The 22,111-nt window shown below is 48.6% G+C and overlaps 1 pseudogene; it reads left to right on the plus strand.

The window, feature by feature from the left end:
* The first annotated feature begins 20,404 nt into the window (after positions 1-20,404).
* LOC125159856 (uncharacterized) lies at positions 20,405-20,557 on the plus strand (annotated as a pseudogene).
* The last annotated feature ends 1,554 nt before the right edge of the window (positions 20,558-22,111 follow it).

Consider the following 22,111-nt stretch of genomic DNA (forward strand, 5'->3'; position numbering starts at 1 on the left):
GGAAGGATGGAGAAGTGGGAGACACAGAATTCCAAGCAGCCCTACCAGGGACTATACTACAAGCCTAAAATCCCAAGGAGACATATGCCTGAATCCTGAAAAGCCAACAACCCATCCTCTCCACTCCGGTACTCCCGGGTCAGGACCGAGGGATGCGAGACCCAGATTCCCAAACACCTGCTACGAGCCCCGGCCTCCAGGCCCTGAGTCATTACGATGGCTCACCATGGCTGGAGCCTGAGAGAAGGCAGTCACCCTGTACCTGAGAGAAAGGGGTCACAGAACGCGAAACAGCCTCCAGACACTGGGGTCTCAGCTCAGAAACTCCCTGGAAAGTTCCGAGGGATTGGAGACACAGAATGGAAAGTGCCCCGCTCGCCACGGGCCCCCGGGCCCGGGGCTCCTCGACCCGGGCCTCCACGCCGGGGGCTCCTCGCCCCGGGCCTCCACGCCCGGGGCTGCTCGCCCCGGGCCCCCACGCCCGGGGCTGCTCGCCATGGCTCACTATGACTGAAGCCGTTCCTGTACCTGAGAGAAGGGGTCACACAAACACAAACACCCTCCAGGCCCTGGGTTCCCTGCTCAGAAAATCCCGGGCAAGTTCCGAGGGATCGGATACGCCAAATTGGTAGTGCTCCTGGTCGACCCAGGCCTCGACGCCCGGGGTTCTATCTTACCATGGCCCATCAGGGCTGAAACCTCTCCCTGTCAGTGACAGAAACGGGCCAGTGTTTCCCACACAGACTCCATACCTTGGGGTCTCAGCTAAGAAACTTACTGGGAAGGACGGAGAAGTGGGAGACACAGAATTCCAAGCAGCCCTACCAGGGAGTATACTACAAGCCTAAAATCCCAAGGAGACATATGCCTGAATCCTGAAAAGCCAACAAGCCATCCTCTCCAGTCCTGTACTCCCGGGTCAGGACCGAGGGATGCGAGACCCAGAATCCCAAACACCTGCTACGAGCACCGGCCTCCAGGCCCTGAGTCATTACGATGGCTCACCATGGCTGGAGCCTGAGAGAAGGCAGTCACCCTGTACCTGAGAGAAAGGGGTCACAGAACCCGAAACAGCCTCCAGACACTGGGGTCTCAGCTCAGAAACTCCCCGGAAAGTTCCGAGGGATTGGAGAGACAGAATGGGAAGTGCCCCGCTCGCCCCGGGCCTCCAGGCCCGGGGCTGCTCGCCCCGGGACTCCACGCCCGGGGCTGCACGCCCCGGGCCTCCACGCCCGGGGCTGCTCGCCCCGGGCCTCCACGCCCGGGGCTGCTCGCCCCGGGCCTCCACGCCCGGGGCTGCTCGCCCCGGGCCTCCACGCCCGGGCTGCTAGCCATGGCTCACTATGACTGAAGCCGTTCCTGTACCTGAGAGAAGGGGTCACACAAACACAAACACCCTCCAGGTCCTGGGTTCCCTGCTCAGAAAATCCCGGGCAAGTTCCGAGGGATCGGATACAGCAAATGGGTAGTGCTCCTGGTCGACCCGGGCCTCCACGCCCGGGGCTCTATCTTACCATGGCGCATCACGGCTGAAGCCTCTCCCTGTCAGTGACAGAAACGGGCCAGTGTTTCCCACACAGAGTCCAGACCTTGGTGTCTCAGCTACGAAACTTACGGGGAAGGATGGAGAAGTGGGAGACACAGAATTCCAAGCAGCCCTACCAGGGACTATACTACAAGCCTAAAATCCCAAGAAGAGCCAACAAGCCATCCTCTCCACTCCGGTACTCCCAGGTCAGGACCGAGGGATGCGAGACCCAGAATCCCAAACACCTGCTACGAGCCCCGGCCTCCAGGCCCTGAGTCATTACGATGGCTCACCATGGCTGGAGCCTGAGAGAAGGCAGTCACCCTGTACCTGAGAGAAAGGGGTCACAGAACGCAAAACAGCCTCCAGACACTGGGGTCTCAGCTCAGAAACTCCCCGGAAAGTTCCGAGGGATTGGAGACACAGAATGGGAAGTGCCCCGCTCGCCCCGGGCCCCCGGGCCCGGGGCTCCTCGACCCGGGCCTCCACGCCGGGGGCTCCTCGCCCCGGGCCTCCACGCCCGGGGCTGCTCGCCCCGGGCCTCTACGCCCGGGGCTGCTCGCCCCGGGCCTCCACGCACGGGGCTGCTCGCCCCGGGCCTCCACGCCCGGGGCTACTCACCATGGCTCACTATGACTGAAGCCGTTCCTTTACCTGAGAGAAGGGGTCACACAAACACAAACACCCTCCAGGCCCTGGGTTCCCTGCTCAGAAAATCCCGGCAAGTTCCTAGGGATGGGATACGCCAAATGGGTTGTGCTCCTGGTCGACCCGGGCCTCCACGCCCGGGGCTCTATCTTAACATGGCGCATCAGGGCTGAAGCCTCTCCCTGTCAGTGACACAAACGGGCCAGTGTTTCCCACACAGAGTCCAGACCTTGGGGTCTCAGCTCAGAAACTTACGGGGAAGGATGGAGAAGTGGGAGACACAGAATTCCAAGTAGCCCTACCAGGGACTATACTACAAGCCTAAAATCCCAAGGAGACATATGCCTGAATCCTGAAAAGCCAACAACCCATACTCCCCACTCCGGTACTCCCGGGTCAGGACCGAGGCATGGGAGAAACAGAATCCCAAACACATGCTAAGAGCCCTGGCCTCCAGGCCCTGAGTCATTACGATGGCTCACCATGGCTGGAGCCTGAGAGAAGGCAGTCACCCTGTACCTGAGGGAAAGGGGTCACAGTACCCGAAACAGCATCCAGACTCTGGGGTCTCAGCTCAAAAACTCCCCGGAAAGTTCCGAGGGATTGGAGACAAAGAATGGGAAGTGCCACGCTCGCCCCGGGCCTCCAGGCCCGAGGCTGCTCGCCCCGGGCCTCCAGGCCCGGGGCTGCTCGCCCCGGGCCTCCACGCCCGGGGCTGCTCGCCCCGGGCCTCCACGCCCGGGGCTCCTCGCCCCGGGCCTCCACGCCCGGGGCTGCTCGCCATGGCTCACTATGACTGAAGCCGTTCCTGTACCTGAGAGAAGGGGTCACACAAACACAAACACCCTCCAGGCCCTGGGTTCCCTGCTCAGAAAATCCCGGGCAAGTTCCGAGGGATCGGATACGCCAAATGGGTTGTGCTCCTGGTCGACCCGGGCCTCCACGCCCGGGGCTCTATCTTAACATGGCGCATCAGGGCTGAAGCCTCTCCCTGTCAGTGACAGAAACGGGCCAGTGTTTCCCACACAGAGTCCAGACCTTGGCGTCTCAGCTCAGAAACTTACGGGGAAGGATGGAGAAGTGGGAGACACAGAATTCCAAGCAGCCCTACCAGGGACTATACTACAAGCCTAAAATCCTAAGGAGACATATGCCTGATTCCTGAAAAGCCAACAACCCTTCCTCTCCACTCCGGTACTCCCGGGTCAGGACCGAGGGATGCGAGACCCAGAATCCCAAACACCTGCTACGAGCCCCGGCCTCCAGGCCCTGAGACATTACGATGGCTCACCATGGTTGGAGCCTGAGAGAAGGCAGTCACCCTGTACCTGAGAGAAAGAGGTCACAGAACCCGAAACAGCCTCCAGACACTGGGGTCTCAGCTCAGAAACTCCCCGGAAAGTTCCGAGGGATTGGAGACACAGAATGGGAAGTGCCACGCTCGCCCCGGGCCTCCACGCCCGGGGCTACTCGCCATGGCTCACAATGACTGAAGCCGTTCCTGTACCTGAGAGAAGGGGTCACACAAACACAAACACCCTCCAGGCCCTGGGTTCCCTGCTCAGAAAATCCCGGGCAAGTTCCGAGGGATCGGATATGCCAAATGGGTAGTGCTCCTGGTCGACCCGGGCCTCCACGCCCGGGGCTCTATCTTACCATGGCACATCAGGGCTGAAGCCTCTCCCTGTCAGTGACAGAAACGGGCCAGTGTTTCCCACACAGAGTCCAGACCTTGGGGTCTCATCTAAGAAACTTACGGGGAATTATGGAGAAGTGGGAGACACAGAATTCCAAGTAGCCCTACCAGGGACTATACTACAAGCCTAAAATCCCAAGGAGACATATGCCTGAATCCTGAAAAGCCAACAACCCATCCTCTCCACTCCGGTACTCCCGGGTCAGGACCGAGGGATGCGAAACCCAGAATCCCAAACACCTGCTACGAGCCCCGGCCTCCAGGCCCTGAGTCATTACGATGGCTCACCATGGCTGGAGCCTGAGAGAAGGCAGTCACCCTGTACCTGAGAGAAAGGGGTCACAGAACCCGAAACAGCCTCCAGACACTGGGGTCTCAGCTCAGAAACTCCCCGGAAAGTTCCGAGGGATTGGAGACACAGAATGGGAAGTGTCCCGCTCGCCCAAGGCCTCCAGGCCCGGGGCTGCTCGCCCCGGGCCTCCACGCCCGGGGCTGCTCGCCCCGGGCCTCCACGCCCGGGGCTGCTCGCCCCGGGCCTCCACGCCCGGGGCTGCTCGCCCCGGGCCTCCACGCCCGGGGCTGCTCGCCATGGCTCACTATGACTGAAGCCGTTCCTGTACCTTAGAGAAGGGGGTCACACAAACACAAACACCCTCCAGGCCCTGGGTTCCCTGCTCAGAAAATCCCGGGCAAGTTCCGAGGGATCGGATTCGCCAAATGGGTAGTGCTCCTTGTCGACCCGGGCCTCCACGCCCGGGGCTCTATCTTTCCATGGCGCATCAGGGCTGAAGCCTCTCCCTGTCAGTGACAGAAACGGGCCAGTGTTTCCCACACAGAGTCCAGACCTTGGGGTCTCAGCTCAGAAACTTACGGGGAAGGATAGAGAAGTGGGAGACACAGAATTCCAAGCAGCCCTACCAGGGACTATACTACAATCCTAAAATCCCAAGGAGACATATGCCTGAATCCTGAAAAGCCAACAACCCTTCCTCTCCACTCCGGTACTCCCGGGTCAGGACCGAGGGATGCGAGACCCAGAATCCCAAACACCTGCTACGAGCCCCGGCCTCCAGGCCCTGAGTCATTACGATGGCTCACCATGGCTGGAGCCTGAGAGAAGGCAGTCACCCTGTACCTGAGAGAAAGGGGTCACAGAACCCGAAACAGCCTCCAGACACTGGGGTCTCAGCTCAGAAACTCCCCGGAAAGTTCCGAGGGATTGGAGACACAGAATGGGAAGTGCCCCTCTCGCCCCGGGCCTCCACGCCCGGGGTTACTCACCATGGCTCACGAGGACTGAAGCCATTCCTGTACCTGAGAGAAGGGGTCACACAAACACAAACACCCTCCAGGCCCTGGGTTCCCTGCTCAGAAAATCCCGGGCAAGTTCCGAGGGATCGGATATGCCAAATGGGTAGTGCTTATGGTCGACCCGGGCCTCCACGCCCGGGGCTGTATCTTACCATGGCTAATCAGGGTTGAAGCCTCTCCCTGTCAGTGACAGAAACGGGCCAGTGTTTCCCACAAGGACTCCAGACCTTGGGGTCTCAGCTAAGAAACTTACGGGGAAGGATGGAAAGGTGGGAGACACAGAATACTAAGCAGCCCTTTCAGGGGCTATGCAGCCAGCCTAAAATCCCAAGGAGACATATGCCTGAATCCTGAAAAGCCAACAACACTTCCTCTCAACTCTGAAACTCCTGGGTCAGGACGGAGGGATGCGAGACCCAGAATCCCAAACACCTGCTATGAACCCCGGCCTCCAGGCCCTGAGTCATTACGATGGCTCACCATGGCTGGAGCCTGAGAGAAGGCAGTCACCCCTGTACCTGAGAGAGGTGGGTCACAGAACCCGAAACAGCCTCCAGACACTGGGGTCTCAGCTCAGAAACTCCCCGGAAAGTTCCGAAGGATTGGAGACACAGAACGGGAAGTGCCTCGCTCGCCCCGGCCCTCCACGTCCGGGGCTGCTCGCCCCGGGCCTCCACGTCCGGGGCTGCTCGTCCCGGGCCTCCACGCCCGGGGCTGTTCGCCCCGGGCCTCCACGCCCGGGGCTGCTCCCTCCGGGCCTCCAGGCCCGGGGCTGCTCGCCCCGGGCCTCCACGCCCGGGGCTGCTCGCCCCGGGCCTCCAAGCCCGGGGCTGCTCGCCCCGGGCCTCCACGCCCGGGGCTGCTCGCCCCGGGCCTCCACGCCCGGGGCTGCTCGCCCCGGGCCTCCACACCCGGGGATGCTCGCCCCGGGCCTCCACGCCCGGGGCTGCTCGCCATGGCTCACTATGGCTGAAGCCGTTCCTGTACCTGAGAGAAGGGGTCACACAAACACAAATACCCTCCAGGCCCTGGGTTCCCTGCTCAGAAACTCCCCGGGAAGTTCCGAGGGATAGGATACACCAAATGGGTAGTGCTCCTGGTCGATCCGGGTCTCCACGCCCGGGGATCTATCTTACCATGGCTCATCAGGGCTGAAGCGTCTCCCTGTCAGTGACAGAAACGGGCCATTGTTTCCCACACAGACTCCAGACCTCGTGGTCTCAATAAGAAACTTACGGGGAACAATGGAGAAGTAGGAGACACAGAATTCCAAGCAGCCCTTCCAGGCGCTATGCAGCAAGCCTAAAATCCCAACGAGACATATGCCTGAATCCTGAAAAGCCAACATCCCTTCCTCTCCACTCCGATACTCCCGGGTCAGGACCGAGGGGTTCGAGACCCAGAATCCCAAACTCCTGCTACGAGCCCCGGCCTCCAGGCCCTGAGTCATTATGATGGCTCACCATGGCTGGATCCTGAGAGAAGGCGGTCACCCTGTACCTGAGAGAAATGGGTCACAGAACCCGAAACAGCCTCCAGACACTGGGGTCTCAGCTCAGAAACTCCCCGGAAAGTTCCGAAGCATTGGAGACACAGAATGGGAAGTGCCCCGCTCGCCCCGGGCCTCCAGGCCCGGGGCTGCTCGCCCCGTGCTTCCAGGCCCGGGACTACTCGCCCCGGGCCTCCACGCCCGCAGCTGCTCGCCCCGGGCCTCCACGCCCGCGGCTGCTCGCCCCGGGCCTCCAGGCCTCCCAGTTACTCCACCTCCCAGTTACACTTAACTGGAGATAGGGTGCTAGAAAGATCGTGGGTCAGCGCCCCTTCCACCTTGAGACAATGTTGAAGGCTGTTTCTTTTGTTTCACATAAATAACGTGAACAACAGCATGAATTGGAGTCTGTATGTCCTGATGAGCTTTCTTGTCTTGGCTTTTGGATAAATGCTCAGACTAAATATGCTTTGATGAAAGAAAGCAGACATTTTTTCCTCTGTTTAGAGGTCCCTTTATTCTTTTTTTTTTTGTATTGTGAACTATAGTACTCAGTAAAGTAAATCCTTGTGAAATTTCACTCCTCTAATGTTATTTTATTAGTGTAACTCTGACACTTTGCAGCTCAATCCACATAGCGTTAACATTTCCCTTCCTCATTACTATAGTATTAGTCTCCTCAAGGTCGTTTCTTTTCATGAATACTTACATAATCCCTTGTCAGATACATAAGGCAGATGATATATACAGTACAGCACTTGAAAAATCCCACACATGCCTTGTAGAAAAGGACAGTGTGCTGTTCATGCTGACATTTACAGACATTATCTTAACTAAGCCATTCATATTTTAATTTTTAATCTGTGATGAATTGTCGTTTCCCATGATGTGTATTAGGAAACCCTTCTTTTAGTGTTGATTTCCAATGAATTGAGCCCTGACCTGTCCACAGTTGGCTGATTAAAAAGTATCCAAACAAAGCCTTCTGGTGCCTTCCTCAAGGCTCCCCTGAGTCCCAAGGGGTCACCTCTGTCATGTGGAAAGCCCTCTGTTTCTGGTAAGGGACCTGATTGTAGAAAGCAGTGCAAGATGTTGGAGGAAGGCACGGAGGTGTTTTGTTTTGTTTTGTTTTGTTTTGTTTTGTTTTGTATGTTTTTATTTCCATGCAGTCTATGCAAACCGGAAAAAACCTCCATCCCTTCTTTGGTCTCTATCAAATGCAGAACCTGGTGCAGCTTCTGTGAGAAACAAGAATTCAGTCCCTACTATGGACACAGAGAAGGTCAAGGGAAATGATACAACAATTTTCAGTTGTAACTCTCTCTCTGGAATCTTTTATCTCTTTATACAGCACTCTCTCCTGGTGTTGTCTCTAGGTTGTACGTTCTGACATATATCTATGGCGTTATTTACTGTACAAAGAGTAAAACTCTTTCTCAAGAGCCTACAGGCCTCTCTGTTCTTAGCTTGTTTGTCATCTTTGGTGGTGCCTATAGAAGCCATAAGTGTTTGGAGGCTGAGGACCACAGGGAAGCCGCTGTGTGTTTGTGGAAATAACATGAGGAGGATGACATCTCACATGACACTTAGGTCTCCTGGCCTGCCTCACTTCTTCCAGACCTCCTTTCATGGGAATATTCCTGAAAACTGAAACAGTTTAATTGTTGTTATTTTACTCCTTTTCTGTACAGAGCTAGTCATTAACCTGGTTAGAACATTGGTTGTCTAACTCACTAACTGAAAAACACGAAAAGTCCTACTTTCTGCGATATGCTTAGCAATTTTGAATGCTCTTAGTCAAAGGTTAATTTTTTCCAAATTTCATAATTCATCAGTTTTCCCATCTCTGGGAAATGTGCTTTTGCAGAGTCACTCCAGGGCTCTGTCCTGGACTTAAAGTCCATGCATTCTGCCCTTGAGCCACTGATGTCTGCAGGGCCCTCCTTCCTCCCAGGTTGTGGACACAACCAGCCCTCCAGAAACTTTGGGTTCATGGCTGGGCCACCAAGGGGTCAAGGTCTGGCTGTCCACATGCTTCCCAGGAGTGGTTGGAACAGCAATGCTGCAGTACAGGTCATCATGAGAAGCTTCTGTAAACAGGAGTCGCATACACTGTGATCAGGGCATGGGCTAAAAGATGACAGGAGAGAGGAGGACACAGGACATGTGGTGCCATGCTTCATGGACAGGGCTGCATAGAGCAGAAGGATGAGGGCCTGGGGAGAGGCAGAGAAAGAGACAGGCAGGGAGAGAGACAATGAGTCAGTGATGGGGGAACTGGGCATGTCTGAAGGAGTGAGAGGAAGAAACAGAGGGAGACGATAGAGAGAAGCAGTGACAAAGAGGAGGCAAGGAAGAAAGGATGGAGCTGGTCACAGTGTGTGGAGAGGGCGATGGGCCATCCAGGAGGGGCTCTGTGACGATGCTCTTAGTGTTGGAGGCAGAATGTGTAGGAACCCTGGGCATGACAGTTCCCTGAGTGCAAAGCTCCAACCTCACTGCGGCAACCTCTGTACAGGCCATTGCCCTTGAGAAGATGGGTGCCCCTCATTTTGCCTGGCGTGTTGGGGTCCTGTCTCTGTATCAGTCATGGAGATAAATGGCTTGAGGCAGCATGTGCAGCTTGTTAGCAGGTAAAGACCAGAGTGTGCCCCATGGCACCCTCGAATTATAGCTGTTAACCTGGGAAATGAGGGAGAATCCCTCACATCTATTAAGCAGAGGAACAGGGAGAGAGAGTCAGTGTCTCCTTTTAGTTGGGTTCTATCTCGGCCAGACCAATAAGGAAGGTCCTCTTCTGGAGGTTCCTCCTGATATCTGCTGGGTTTTGGGGACTTTCCCTTGTTGGGACACTTATTCTTTCTCATGTCCTTTCCCCTTGCAGTAGGATCATTGACCCCTTGCTAAGGAGGTTCTCGGCCTCCTCCCTTGCTGCTGGGCATATTTATGGTCTTATAAGCCCCCTGTTGTGATCTCCCTGAGACCCTCTGATATCAACCTATGTGGACCTGCATCTGGAGAGAACCTGCACCTGGCCGAGGGCACAATCTGGCCACAGGGCCTTGTGGGGGAGGGTTGTCTGGCACGGAGGGGAGGAAAATGGGTGGCTGCAGTGGCAGTGCCTTGGCTGGGGAGGCTGCAGCAGTGGCAGCAGTGGCAGCAGCCAGCCCGCTGGGGGAGGAGTTTCAAGCTCAGGGGAGGGGAGGGAAGCCTAAATTGTCATGAAGAGGGGAACATTAGGGGAGCAGTCTGTCGCTTCTTTGGCTCCCTGGGTGAGTCTCCGGGTAAAGCAGCCAAAACCTTTGCCTGGCTCTCCTTGCCCCATCCCGACTCCACAATTCTCCCGTGAGGCGGAGTCACAAAGACAGAGGGACAGGGGCGCCCCCTCCAATGAGGAGACCAGCCAGATGCTTGCCTGGCCATTTTCTGAAGGAACCCAGGTGACGCTCAGCCCCAGAGGTCCCAGCCTTGTAACACATGATCAGAAGCCATTCTTATATCACCACAGACCCAGTGCCATTCATTATGGAATCTCAGACAGGCCCACTCAGTCTCCATGGGCCCCTAGGGACCCCAAGGGTACCTGTCTGTGGAGCCACAGAAGCTTACTCAGCAGGCAAGCTAGACCGAATCGCACATTCACATTCACATACACACCAGATGTTATTATATTCCCTACCAGAGAATCCCTACCTGTGAGGCTTCTGAAGTCTTGGGGAGTAAACAGGTCCCCCTTCCACTCTTGTGAGCGGCCCTGACTAGATTGGCCCCAGCCTTACCGGTTCTGACCCTCGGGCCCAGTACCTCACCAGCCAAGTCTCCTCGTGTCCGGTGGGAATGCCGGTGAGGTGCTGGCCTGAATGGGACAGAGAAGGAGACTGCCGATATTTAGGCAGGTTGCTCACTCTACCTTATGATCCCTCATTCCGGTACCGCCTCGCTGTTCTCCCAAACTGGTGGCAACAATGAGCCAGCATGGTTGGGTTTCCTGCTCAGGGAACCAAATTTGTTATGGGACCAGGTTGGAACACTGGCGGAAAAACCAAGTGGCACTCAGAGATCTTGGGGGATTGGAGATTTATTTAACACAAGCGGGCTCAGAGGAGACCGTATGTCTCCAAAGATCTCAACCCCGATTGAGAGCAGGAAGGGTAATTTTTAGTTATCAGCCTCCGTATTTGTGTGTGTGTGTGTGTGGGGGGGGGTGGTTAAATGTGCAGCAAACAAGGGAAGAAGAACCCGGAGGAGGGGGTCTCTAAGCTAGAGACCAGAGTTTGTTTTAGTTCAATCAGCCACCCTTAGTGTACCTTCTCCACTTCTCCAACAGAACTAGTTATGTGCAACATGATAGTGCATTGCTATTCTTACATCTACTGCTGATCTCTGGATTGCGGATTGTAAGTGAGAAGTTTAAAACACCACCCCTTTCTCTTACATGAAAAGAGAAATCTCTGTCTTCACCTAGCCTTCCTGTGATTGTGAAGACATGGCAATTATTATTTCAAGGCACAGTTATCTACCTATGAGTCTGATGGAACTTATTTCACACATCTTCATCCCTAAAGCACTTTTCATAGAAAATATTACCCATATAGAGGCAGGAAATTCATCACAGATGTGTAGCTCCCTCTAGGTATGCATTCTGACCTTGTCACATTTGTGTCATCAAACACATTGACACCGTGAAAAATAAGCTCTCAACATCAAGATGGTGACATTAGAGGATATGGTGTAAAAGGAATTTCATGTGTTCTCAATTAGAAATAAATTTTAATGGTGAAGGAGAAAGTTAAAGTATTGTCAAATTTTATTGACATATAGTAGACACACCATGTTGTATTAGTTTCAGGCGTATATCACCGTGATTCCGTGTGTATACAATATGCTCTCCATATACCTAGACAAGCGTAGCTATGATGTGAAAGCATGCAATATTTTCTTACAGGGTTGACTATATTCTATAACCTGTACATTGTATCCCAATGACATATTCATTTCATAGCTGGAAGCCTGTATCTCTTTCTCAAGGGTGTCAATTTTTTATTCAACCCATGTATTTTCATGGTAAATACCACTGCCTGTCGTTCATTCAGCATGTGTCAATTTGCAGTCTGTCTTTCTGGGAATGCTGCTTAAAGCATTACAAATTACATCATTGTATCAATAAATTCGGTTTCATTCCTTATTCAGTAAAAAGGAGAAGGAAAACATTTCTTTGTGTCTCAGGCCCTGTCACTAAGACCCTTCCCAATCTGGAGGACAGGCTTAACTGGACCAGCTACACCCTCAGTATCTCCAGCTGAGCGGCCATGGCTTTGAACATTGCAGGAATTCCCACGGCGGCCAGCAGAGGGCGCGCACACAGCACGCCCATGGAGGGGCCGGTCCTCTGCAGGCTCAGCGATAGCCAGAGAAGGTGCCCATTAGGCTTTTCTGATCCAGGGTGCCTCAGAGCTGGAAAGGCTTCCTTGCTCCTGAGGACCCAGTGCCTCAGAGTGTGGGCAAAGAGCCAGAGCTGGGTATCCATCAGGCTCCGCCCCCAGGCCTGGGGGAGACTCTGGAGGCTTCCCAGCCACTTGCAGTCTCCTCAGTGGTGGGGCTGAGTACTGGGGATGGGTGCTGGGCAGCTTCCAGGAAGCGCTGGATGGTCAGTGAGCAGCACAGTCCCTTGCATTCTCAGGGCTGTCCGTGGTTTTTTCCTCATTTCCCCTGCCGGTATGTGAACAAGATGTATTTCAGTCAAGGATGTGTGGATTCAGGGGGTCCCACGATGCCACGTCAGAGAGGCTGGGTTTTTTTTTGTTGTTGTTGTTCCAGATTCAAAATTGTTTTGGGGGAGAAATCCTGTCACAAATACGGAGGAACAGGAGTCGCTTTCACTTTGGAAGTAAAGACACCAAATGTTGACTCTCAGGACCTTCTAGAAGAATCAGCTGGGACCCACTCTTCCAAGTCCTGCTGGAAGCAGAGCCAGAGGTAAAAACACAATGTGCCCTCCACATCATACATGCTTTTATAATTTTCAGTGGGTATCTGTCCCCCAACAATGTTGTAGTCGCTGAAAACAACTGAAAACCTGACAGGTACTTTGTGTCAGGAACCTCCCGTTATTTGAATATTCAATATTATTCCTGCGTCAGAATTTGTTACAGTTATCCTTTCTTGTCTTCGTTGGAAGGAATCTCATCAATAATATCTTAAAAACATACTAGTTACCTTATGTCTTTTTCAGGTGAGATTTGGCATGTTTTTTAATTTCTCATGAACTCGTGAAAAACTGAAATACTTTTAAATTGATTGCAGTTTTTACTAAAAGCTGATTCACGCCATCCCTCTGAGACTGCTGCTGGTCAAAGAACTTACCAATGCCCCTTCTCAGTGTGGGAAAGATTGTACTAAGCAAGCATTGTGAGCCAAGTTTAGAAGAAAAAGCCTGAGCATAGTGTATCTCTATGAAAATTGATGCTTAGATCCCCTGTCTGATACATTTCCACTTTTTTTTTATGTTTCTTTTTTGGCCCATTTTCTCATTCAGAGATTCGTAGACCTGCCTCAGTTTTACATTCACCACCCATTTTATTCTGGTGGACTTTTTTTTTGAGTACGTTGTTAGATTCTGTTTGCCAAATCTTGGTTGAGGACATTTGCATCTGTGTGCTTGAACGATACGGACCCATAGTTTTGTTTTTTCGTGGTGTCTTTATCTGGTTTTGGTATCAGGGTAATGCTGAATTAATTTGGATATTTTCTTTCCTGTTCTATTTTCTGGAATAGTTTGACAAGTATAGACATCAACTTTTCTTCAGATGTTTGATAGAATGTGCTTGTGAAGACGTCCGGTCCTGGACTGTTGTCTCTTAGGTGACATTTGATTACTGAATCTGTCTTCTTGCTAGTAAACCATCTGTTCAAATTTTTGATTTCATTCTGCTTCAGTTTTGGTAAGTTCCATGTTTCTAGGAATTGATCCATATAATCTGGTTTGTCCAGCTTGTTGGCATATAGTTTCTCATAATATTCTCTTACAATTGTTTGTATTTCTGTGGTGTTGGTTGTTCTCTGTCATTGTTATTTATAGGTGTCATTTCTGTTTTCTGATTAGTCTGGCTAGGGCTTATCAATTTCAATGTTCTTTTCATTGAAGCAGCTCCTAATTTCACTTACCTTGTTCTACTGTAGTTTTACCTTCTATATCACTTATTTCTCCTCTGCTTTTAATTATTTTCTTCATGCTGCTGTTTGGGGGTTTTGTTTGTTGTCCTTTGTCTGGCTTTTATAGTTATAAGGTTATGGAGTTTACTTCAGGGTATTTTGTTTTTTGTTTTTTCCTGAGGCAGACCTGTATTGCTATAAGCTTCCCTGTTAGAACTAGTTTTCTTGCTTTACAGAAGTTTGGATTGTTGTGTTTTCATTTTCATTTGTTTCCATGTTATTTCGATTTCATCTTTGATTTCTTGGTTGACCCATTGATTGTTTAGGAGCATGCTGTTTAACTTCCATGTTTTTGTGCCTTTTGCAGATTTTTTTTTTCTTGTTGGAGACTTCTACTTTCATAGCATTGTGGTCTGAAAAGACACATGGTATGACGTCGATTGGTTTGATTTTGTTTTGGCTTGTTTTATGACCTAATATTTTATTGAGTGTGGGGAATTTTCCATGTGCATGTGAAAAGAATGAGTATGGTGCTGTTTTAGGATGGAATGTCCTAAATATATCGGTTAAGTCCATCTGGTCTACTCTATCATTCAAAGTCACTACTTCCTTGTTGATTTTCTGATGGAATGATCTCTCCATGGGTATCATTGGAGTGTTAAAGTGCCCTACTATGATTGTATGACTATCAATACTTTAGGTTTTGACTGTTTTGTGTACTTGGATGCTCTCAGGTTGAGTGCGTATATGTTTACAATTGTTCTATCTTTTTTTGGATTGTACCTTTTATTATTATAGTGTCCTTCATTGTCTCTTGTTACAGTTTTCTTTTTAAATCTATTTTTTTCTGATATAGGTATGGCTACTGCAGTTTTCTTTTGATACTTTAGTTCTATAGTTAGCCTCTTGTAGGTAGAAGATAGATGGGTCCTATATTTTATTCATTCTATCACCCAGTGCCTTTTATTATGAAGAGAGAGTGCACAGGCATGGGATGGCAGGGTGGGGGAGTGGGGGAAGATAGAAGGAGAGCGAGAGAGAATGAGAGTGAGGATGTATCTTAAGCAAATCTCAAGCTCAGTGCAGAGCTCAGTTGGGACTCAATCCCAGGATCCTGGGATCATAGCCTGAGCCCAAATCAAGAGTCGAAATCTCAAGCGATGGAGCCATCCAGGTGCCCCTACCTGTCACCCAGTGCCTTTGATTTGAGCATGTATTCTGTTTCCGTTCAAAGTAATTGATAGACATACAGTTGTCCTTTTATTACTTGATGTTGGTTGTTTCTGAATCTGTCTGATCCTTTCTTCTCTTTCTCTTTTCTATGGTTTGCTGGGTTTATTTAGTAGTGCAGTTGAAATTGCTTGTCTTTATACTCTGCATATGTATTAGTGGTGTTTGATTTGTGGTTATTATTAGGTTTGTACCTAACCACTTCTGCATATAGAAGTCTATATTAAGTTGATAGTTGTTGAAGCTTGAACCAGTTCTTTACTCCTCTCCTCCCCGTGTTGTAGATATGTAGTGTCATATTTCAAAACCTTTCATATCGTGGATACCTTGGCTGATGTTTTACAGATATATTCATTTTTATTGCTTTTGCGTTTCGCACTTTAATACTGTCACTTTAGGTGTTTCTTTTCCACTTAAAGAGTCTCCTTTAACATTTCTTGCGGGGGTGGTTTGTGGCTTGTGAACTCGCTTAGTATTTATTTGGCAACCTCTTGATCTGTCCTTCCATCTGAATGATAGTGTTGTGGATAGACTCTCTTTGGCTGCAGATGTTTTCCATTCAGCAACTTTACCATACCTGCTGCTCACTTACGGTTTCAAACTTTCTTCTGAAAAACATCCAGTGATAAACTTATGGGGTTTTTTCTTGTAGGTAACTGTCATCTTTTCTTTTCCTGCTGTTACAATTTTTCTTGATCATGACATTTTGGGTTTTAATTACTACATGACTTGGTGTAGATCTGCTTCTGCTGAATATTTTGGGGGTTCTTTGTGCCTCCTGCTTCTGAATCTGTTTCCTTCCCCGATTGAAGGAAGTTTTCATCTATTGTGTCTTCAAATAAATTTTCTGGTTCCATTTGTCAGAATTCTCAGAATGAGAAATAGGACAGGAAAGACCTATTGAAGCTTCTCTGATGAGTCACTGGATTTGCATGCGTGGAGGATACATTCGGGACTCAAATGAACAACCTACCTTTAATTTCAAAGAACTAGAAAAAGACAACAATCTACGTCCAATGTTCTCAAAACGGAGAAAGGAATACATATGAGAGTGGAAACCAATGAAATAGAGACCATGAAATCAATAGAAAATAGGAAGAAGACCAACAGTGGGTTTTCGAAAGAGTGAAACAAAATTGTCAAGACTATACATAGACTATGCTAAGACAGAGAGACGACCCAATTCAAAATAACTATAAATAAAAGAGAAGACATTACACCTGATACCAAAGAAATATAAAGGAAACAAAGAGGCGACTATGTGCAAATTAGATGCCAGCAAACCACTTACCTAGAAGAAATGGATAGGTTCTTAGAAACACACAACCTACCAAGACTGTATTAGGAAGATATAGAAGGTTTGCACAGACCCATTAAAGGAAGACTGCATCAATACAAGAAGATAACCAATGCAAGTAAATTGAGTTAGTAATGGAAATTCTCTCAGGGAAGAAAAGCCCAGGAACAGGTGCATTCACTGGTGAATTTGAACAACCGTTGTAGAAGAAACTAACAGCAGTCCTCTCACTGATTAAAAAGGGATAAACACCTCCAAACTCATTTCATGAGACTGGAATACCCTGGTAGGAAGCCAGAAAAGGATACTACTTGAACAGAAAACTATAGGCCAGTATCCCCGTGATGAATATAGATGAATAATTCCCAATAATATACAAGCAAACCAAATTCAGCATCACCTTAAAAGGATCATTGACCGTGATGAAGGGCTTTTTTCCCTGTAAAGGAAGGATGTTTCAGAAATGCAAATCAATAAATGTGACTCCTCACATACTTGAATGAAAAAAAATCAACCAGAAACCAGAATCTTAAGTATAAATAGCAAAGGCAGGGTTACTAGAAGGGAGGTGGGCAGGGGGATGGGTTTAATGGGTGATGGGCTAAGGAGGGCGCTAGTAGTGAGGAACACTTGGTGTTGTATGTAAGTGATGGATGACTACATTCTATACCTGAAACTAACACTACACTGTATGTTAACCAACTGGAATTTAATTAAACACTTGAACAAATAAATTCTAAAGAAATACATAAATAAATTTAACCTAAAATAAATAAATACATTTTAAAAATTAAAAAGAAAACTCATGTGACGATGTCAATAGACACAGAAAAAAAAAGTTCTGAGAAAATTTGGTATCCATTTGTGCTAAAAATCTCTTTAGAATTCTGTGTAGAAGGAACATATCTCAACATAAGAAAGGCCATGTATGTGAAGCCCACAGCTAACATCATACTCAATAGTGAGATTGTGAAAGATTTTCCTCTAAGATCAGGCACAAGACAAGGATGCCCTAGATATGTGAAGGGGATTGGTTGATGCAGGCTTCTGTTTATGGAATGAATAAATCACAGGTAGAAGACATAGCATAGGGAAAATAGAGAATGGTACTGGAGTGGTGATGCATGGTGAGAGACGATAGCTACACCTGTGTTAGCGTAGCAGCATGTATACACTTGTCCCATCACTATGTTGTTCATCTGAAACTAATGTAACACAGTGTGTCAGCTATTCCCAAATAACATGATTTTTTAAAAATAAGGTAAAGGAATGAAATAAAAAGTTTAATGTAAAAGAACCTGTTCCTATCTAATCAAGAAATGCAATAAAGTTCCAAAATAGAAAGTCACAGATCAAATTCTGTAGCATTCCTATACACTAACCAAATTATCTAAGAGGGAAAGAAAACAATCCCATTTACAATAGCATCAAAACCAATAAAATTTATAGGAACAAATTTAGCTAAGGAAGTGAAAGACCTCTCTACAGAAAACTGTAAAACCTGTGTGCAGAAATGGAAGAAATTCAATTTGTATGAAAGAAACAGGAGACTCCGCCCACCAACTCCAGTTATACACCACAGCACAGGAGAAGTGCCCTGCAGGTCCTCACCACACCAGGGACTATCCAAAATGACCAAGCGGAAGAATTCCCCTCAGAAGAATCTCCAGGAAATAACAACAGCTAAGGAGCTGATCAAAAAGAATTTAAATAATATAACAGAAAGTGAATTTTAGAATAATAGTCATAAAATTAATCGCTGGGCTTGAAAACAGTATAGCTGGCACAAAAACAGACACATAGACCAATGGAATAGAATAGAAACCCCAGAACTAGACCCACAAACGTATGGCCAACTCATCTTTGACAAAGCAGGAAAGAACATCCAATGGATGTAAGTTTTATGCAATTAGAAACACATATCTTCAAATGTATTTGGAACCACAAAAAGACCCCAAGTAGCCAATGCAAGAAAGAACAAAACAGGTGGCATCACACTTCTTGATTTCAAGCTGCATTCTAACACAAAGAAATCAGTTATGTCATTGGCATAGGCACACACACACAAAGCAATGGAATGGAAATTGAGAGCCCAAACTAAAGCCATGCATGCACAGTCAACTAGTATTTGACAAGGGAGTCAAGAATACTCAGTGGAGAAGAGTAGTCTCTTGAATAACTGGAGCTGGGAAAATTGGATAGTCACATGTATAAGATTAAAGCTTAGCACCTTATGTTACATCACTCCAAGAATTAACTTGAAATGGATTAAAGATGTAAACGAATGATATGAAAACAAAATTCTTCCTCACCATTTCAGCTCTTATTATGCCAAGACGTAGCTGTTGAAGTGGTGAAGGGCTGGATAGAGAGTAGTCCTGGAAATAGAAGCCTGTGTGTGTGAAACAGACTTTCTTTAGTAGTCTGTAATTATCCCCCTGATCCTTTAAGAGTAGCCACTTCCTTCCCTACATTTTCAGGCACAGCTAGTACCATGCTTGCTGCCAGCAATGCACTGCTTTGTCTCCACAAATGCCTAGAAGCTCTAGGTTGGACCCATTGGGAAGGGTGGAGTTTTGTGGCAGTAATGCTGCCCTGTTGAAACCAGGTGGAGGGGAAGGAGAGAGGTGCCATTCCGGCTTCACTGGGGTTCAGGTATATTAGTGTTGGTGTTGGATTTTTCACCTTTTACTCTAACACATCTCAAAAGTTTAATTTCTGTCCGGCATGTCAAAATGGCTTCCAGAACAGTTCCTCCTTTCTCAGAAGTGCCCTCCGTGTCATACCCCGTTGGGCTGCTCTTTATCACCATCCAGGGTCTTTGGGCCACCACCAACTTCTCCAACCTGGTGGCCTCTGGGACCTCACCCTCCACCTCCACCATCTGGAAAGATGATTGAAACAGTATGAGTTGACTTATAAAACACGTTTTGTCTTTTTACTTGTTGAGTGTTTGGAGAGGATGCAGTGATGGCACCACAGGGCTTTCAGGTTAGCCTGAGTGAGGACAGTGTAATGTGCTTCCAATTTCTCAGGAAATGAATGAAATGGGCAGTCGTTTCCACCCAGTGAGCTGGGCAACACATGTCTCTGAGAAGGAAAGAGGCCTTATACATGCTGACTCCCTAGGATGTAGCTTGTACAGAGACCATGTGCTGGGCTCTCTGAGGGATGAAACACACCCCTAACTTTATTTCTAGCTAGTTGAGACCTGAACTGTTCACAGATGCTTGATTAGTTATAAAAACTCCTGAACCAGGGCCATGTAGACCTTCCTCAAAGGACAGGATCAGATCTCCCTCTTGTCCTCAAGGGTCACCTGAGGCACCTGAAAAACCCTCTGCCCCTAGTACGGGACATGAGAATGTGAAAGAGTTGAATATAATGAAACCTGTTGCGGATGGTTTGTTTTTCTTGCACACAGTCTATGCAAGTCAGAATCAACTTCCATCCCCCTCCATCTTTTATGAGACCTAGGACATGGTGCAACTCCCATGGGGAATATCAGTTGTGTCTCTACCATGGATGCAGAGAAAGACAAGGTAAATTCTGTTGCCTATTTCAGTTGCAATGCTTTCTGGAAAATTTATCTGACCTTGTCTGGTTTTCTATGCCCTCTGGTATTTTTACTGTTTGATTTACATCCTCACAAGCCTCCAGACTTCTCCAGTTTAAGATCATCATGTTAGCTAGTGCCTCTGGACGCCACAAGTGTGTGGAGGTGGAGGACCACGTGGCTATCACTTTGTGTTTGTGGAAATAACTTGAGGAGAATGACACTTCACTGCACCCTCAAGTCTTCTGGAGCATGGGACACCTTTCTCACTTTCTTTGCATGGGATTATCCTGATTATTTTCATTTTTTTTCCTATTTCAGAGTAGGCCATGAATTTGTTCAGAATGTCTGCTATGAGCCTCGTGACTGGAAAAGATAACAACACTTTCCAACATTATATTGTGTGCTTTGTGCAGTGTTGAGGGTTCTTAGTTAAATTTCAGAACTCATTACTGGTCCTTCTGTGTTGGTCAATGTGCAATAGAGAAGTTCTCCCAAGCTTTGCGCAGTGGCAGTATCATAGCCAATGAGGTTTATCCGAGGCGCGATTATTGCTCATCGAGAATTTCTCCAGTTGTCCCCTAGGTGGAAATACTCTGAATTTTCAGAAGCGGCATGTGTAATCGAAAATGTACGTGGAACTTCAGTCGTGAAGGGAGAGAATCAGTGATTACCTGCAGGGCCAGTAACTCACAGAGTTCTTCAGTTGTATTTATATGAGCAGGTTCAATTGTGTCCCAGGAACAGTTGCAACTGGTACTTTGTCTCATGATGCCTTATGGGAGTTTTACACCTGAAATTGAGACATGTTTCTGTTCATTCTTTTACGTAGAATTTCTACCTCCCTTTTACAATGGGACAAAATAGCTCTGCAATTCATATTGTATTTAAAAGCTGAATTACCTGTGAATTAAGGTAAACACTCTTAAGACCATGAATGTGCACAGGTAACGTGTTTCTCTCAGAAAACACATTTCTAGGCCCCCTGCAGGACTCCAGGAATCCCCATCTCCTCAAAGGTCTCTGTGCCCTTGCACAGAAGATGTCTTTGTCAGTGAGGGAAGCAGAGTAAGGACATGAATGGGATGGCAATTTGAGCTTTGACCCTGGGGTGGCCCTGAATCTCTGTGTGGTGCTGGGCTTTTCTTTCATTCCTTCATGTTTTGTCTGTTCTCAATGTGTAAGTAAAAAGTCTGCAGATCTGGTGGAAGAGGGGTGTCCTGAACACAGATGCCTGCCTCTCTGGAATACGTTCCTTTATTAGACTGGCATTACTGCCATCAATCTTCAAGAATAGGATTCCTTGGCTTTCTGCATTTGTAACCATGTGCAGTGATGTGTGGAGACAGTAGTTTCTCCTTGTGCATCTGGTACCTTCAGGCTGTAGGTGGGACCTCATAGGAGGTCCTCGTGAGACCTTCAGGTTGTAAGTGGGATCTCGTGGGAGGGTAGAGTTTTCTGGCACTGATGCTGCATTCTACTAGAACCCGTGAATGAACAAGGGGCCAGGTGCTGACACCTGCTTCATTGTGTTTCAGCTCCTGTGGGCGTTCTACTTCTGTCTGTCATACCAACATACCTGTCGCTTCTGTTCTGTAGGTCCTTATGGTTGCAAGAGGACCTCCTCTTTTACCAGGTCCACCCTGCATGCCCTCCCCCACAGATCCCCTTTATCACTGTTCATGGACTCTATAAGTCACCACCAGCTCATTGGTGCCCTCAGTGACCTCCACCTCGACTATTTGTAAGATGATCTGAACAGTATGAGTTGACATGTTCAGCATATTCATCTACTGTCTTGTTGAGTCTCTGAGAAGATGTAGAGATGGCCTCACAGGCTTTTCAATGCAAGGGTGCTGCTGACTGAAACACTGTTAAGATTCCTCAAGTTTCTTAGGCCATACATATGTTGGGCTGTGCCTAAGTGTGTGTATCTCTGTGAGACTAAATGCGACGAAAGGTTGTAGATTAGCTGTGTGGCTTCCTTGGCTTCAGCCTGAGTCACACTCTTAGCGGGGAATTCAGGGTTGACCAGGAAATGCCCCTGCTGGACTCCTGTCACCGCAACCCTGAACCTACTTTCACCACCCTGCCTGAAGGTTTGCATCTCCGACACTTCCCTCACAATTTCCTGAGGCTTTGCGTGTGTTCCTCTTGTCTCAGACCTAATGCCAGCTCTCAGTGGGGAGAGCCTCAACTCAGAG

The sequence above is a fragment of the Prionailurus viverrinus genome, unplaced genomic scaffold (genome assembly GCF_022837055.1).
Source record: "Prionailurus viverrinus isolate Anna unplaced genomic scaffold, UM_Priviv_1.0 scaffold_69, whole genome shotgun sequence".
NCBI classification, from domain to species: Eukaryota; Metazoa; Chordata; class Mammalia; order Carnivora; family Felidae; genus Prionailurus; species Prionailurus viverrinus.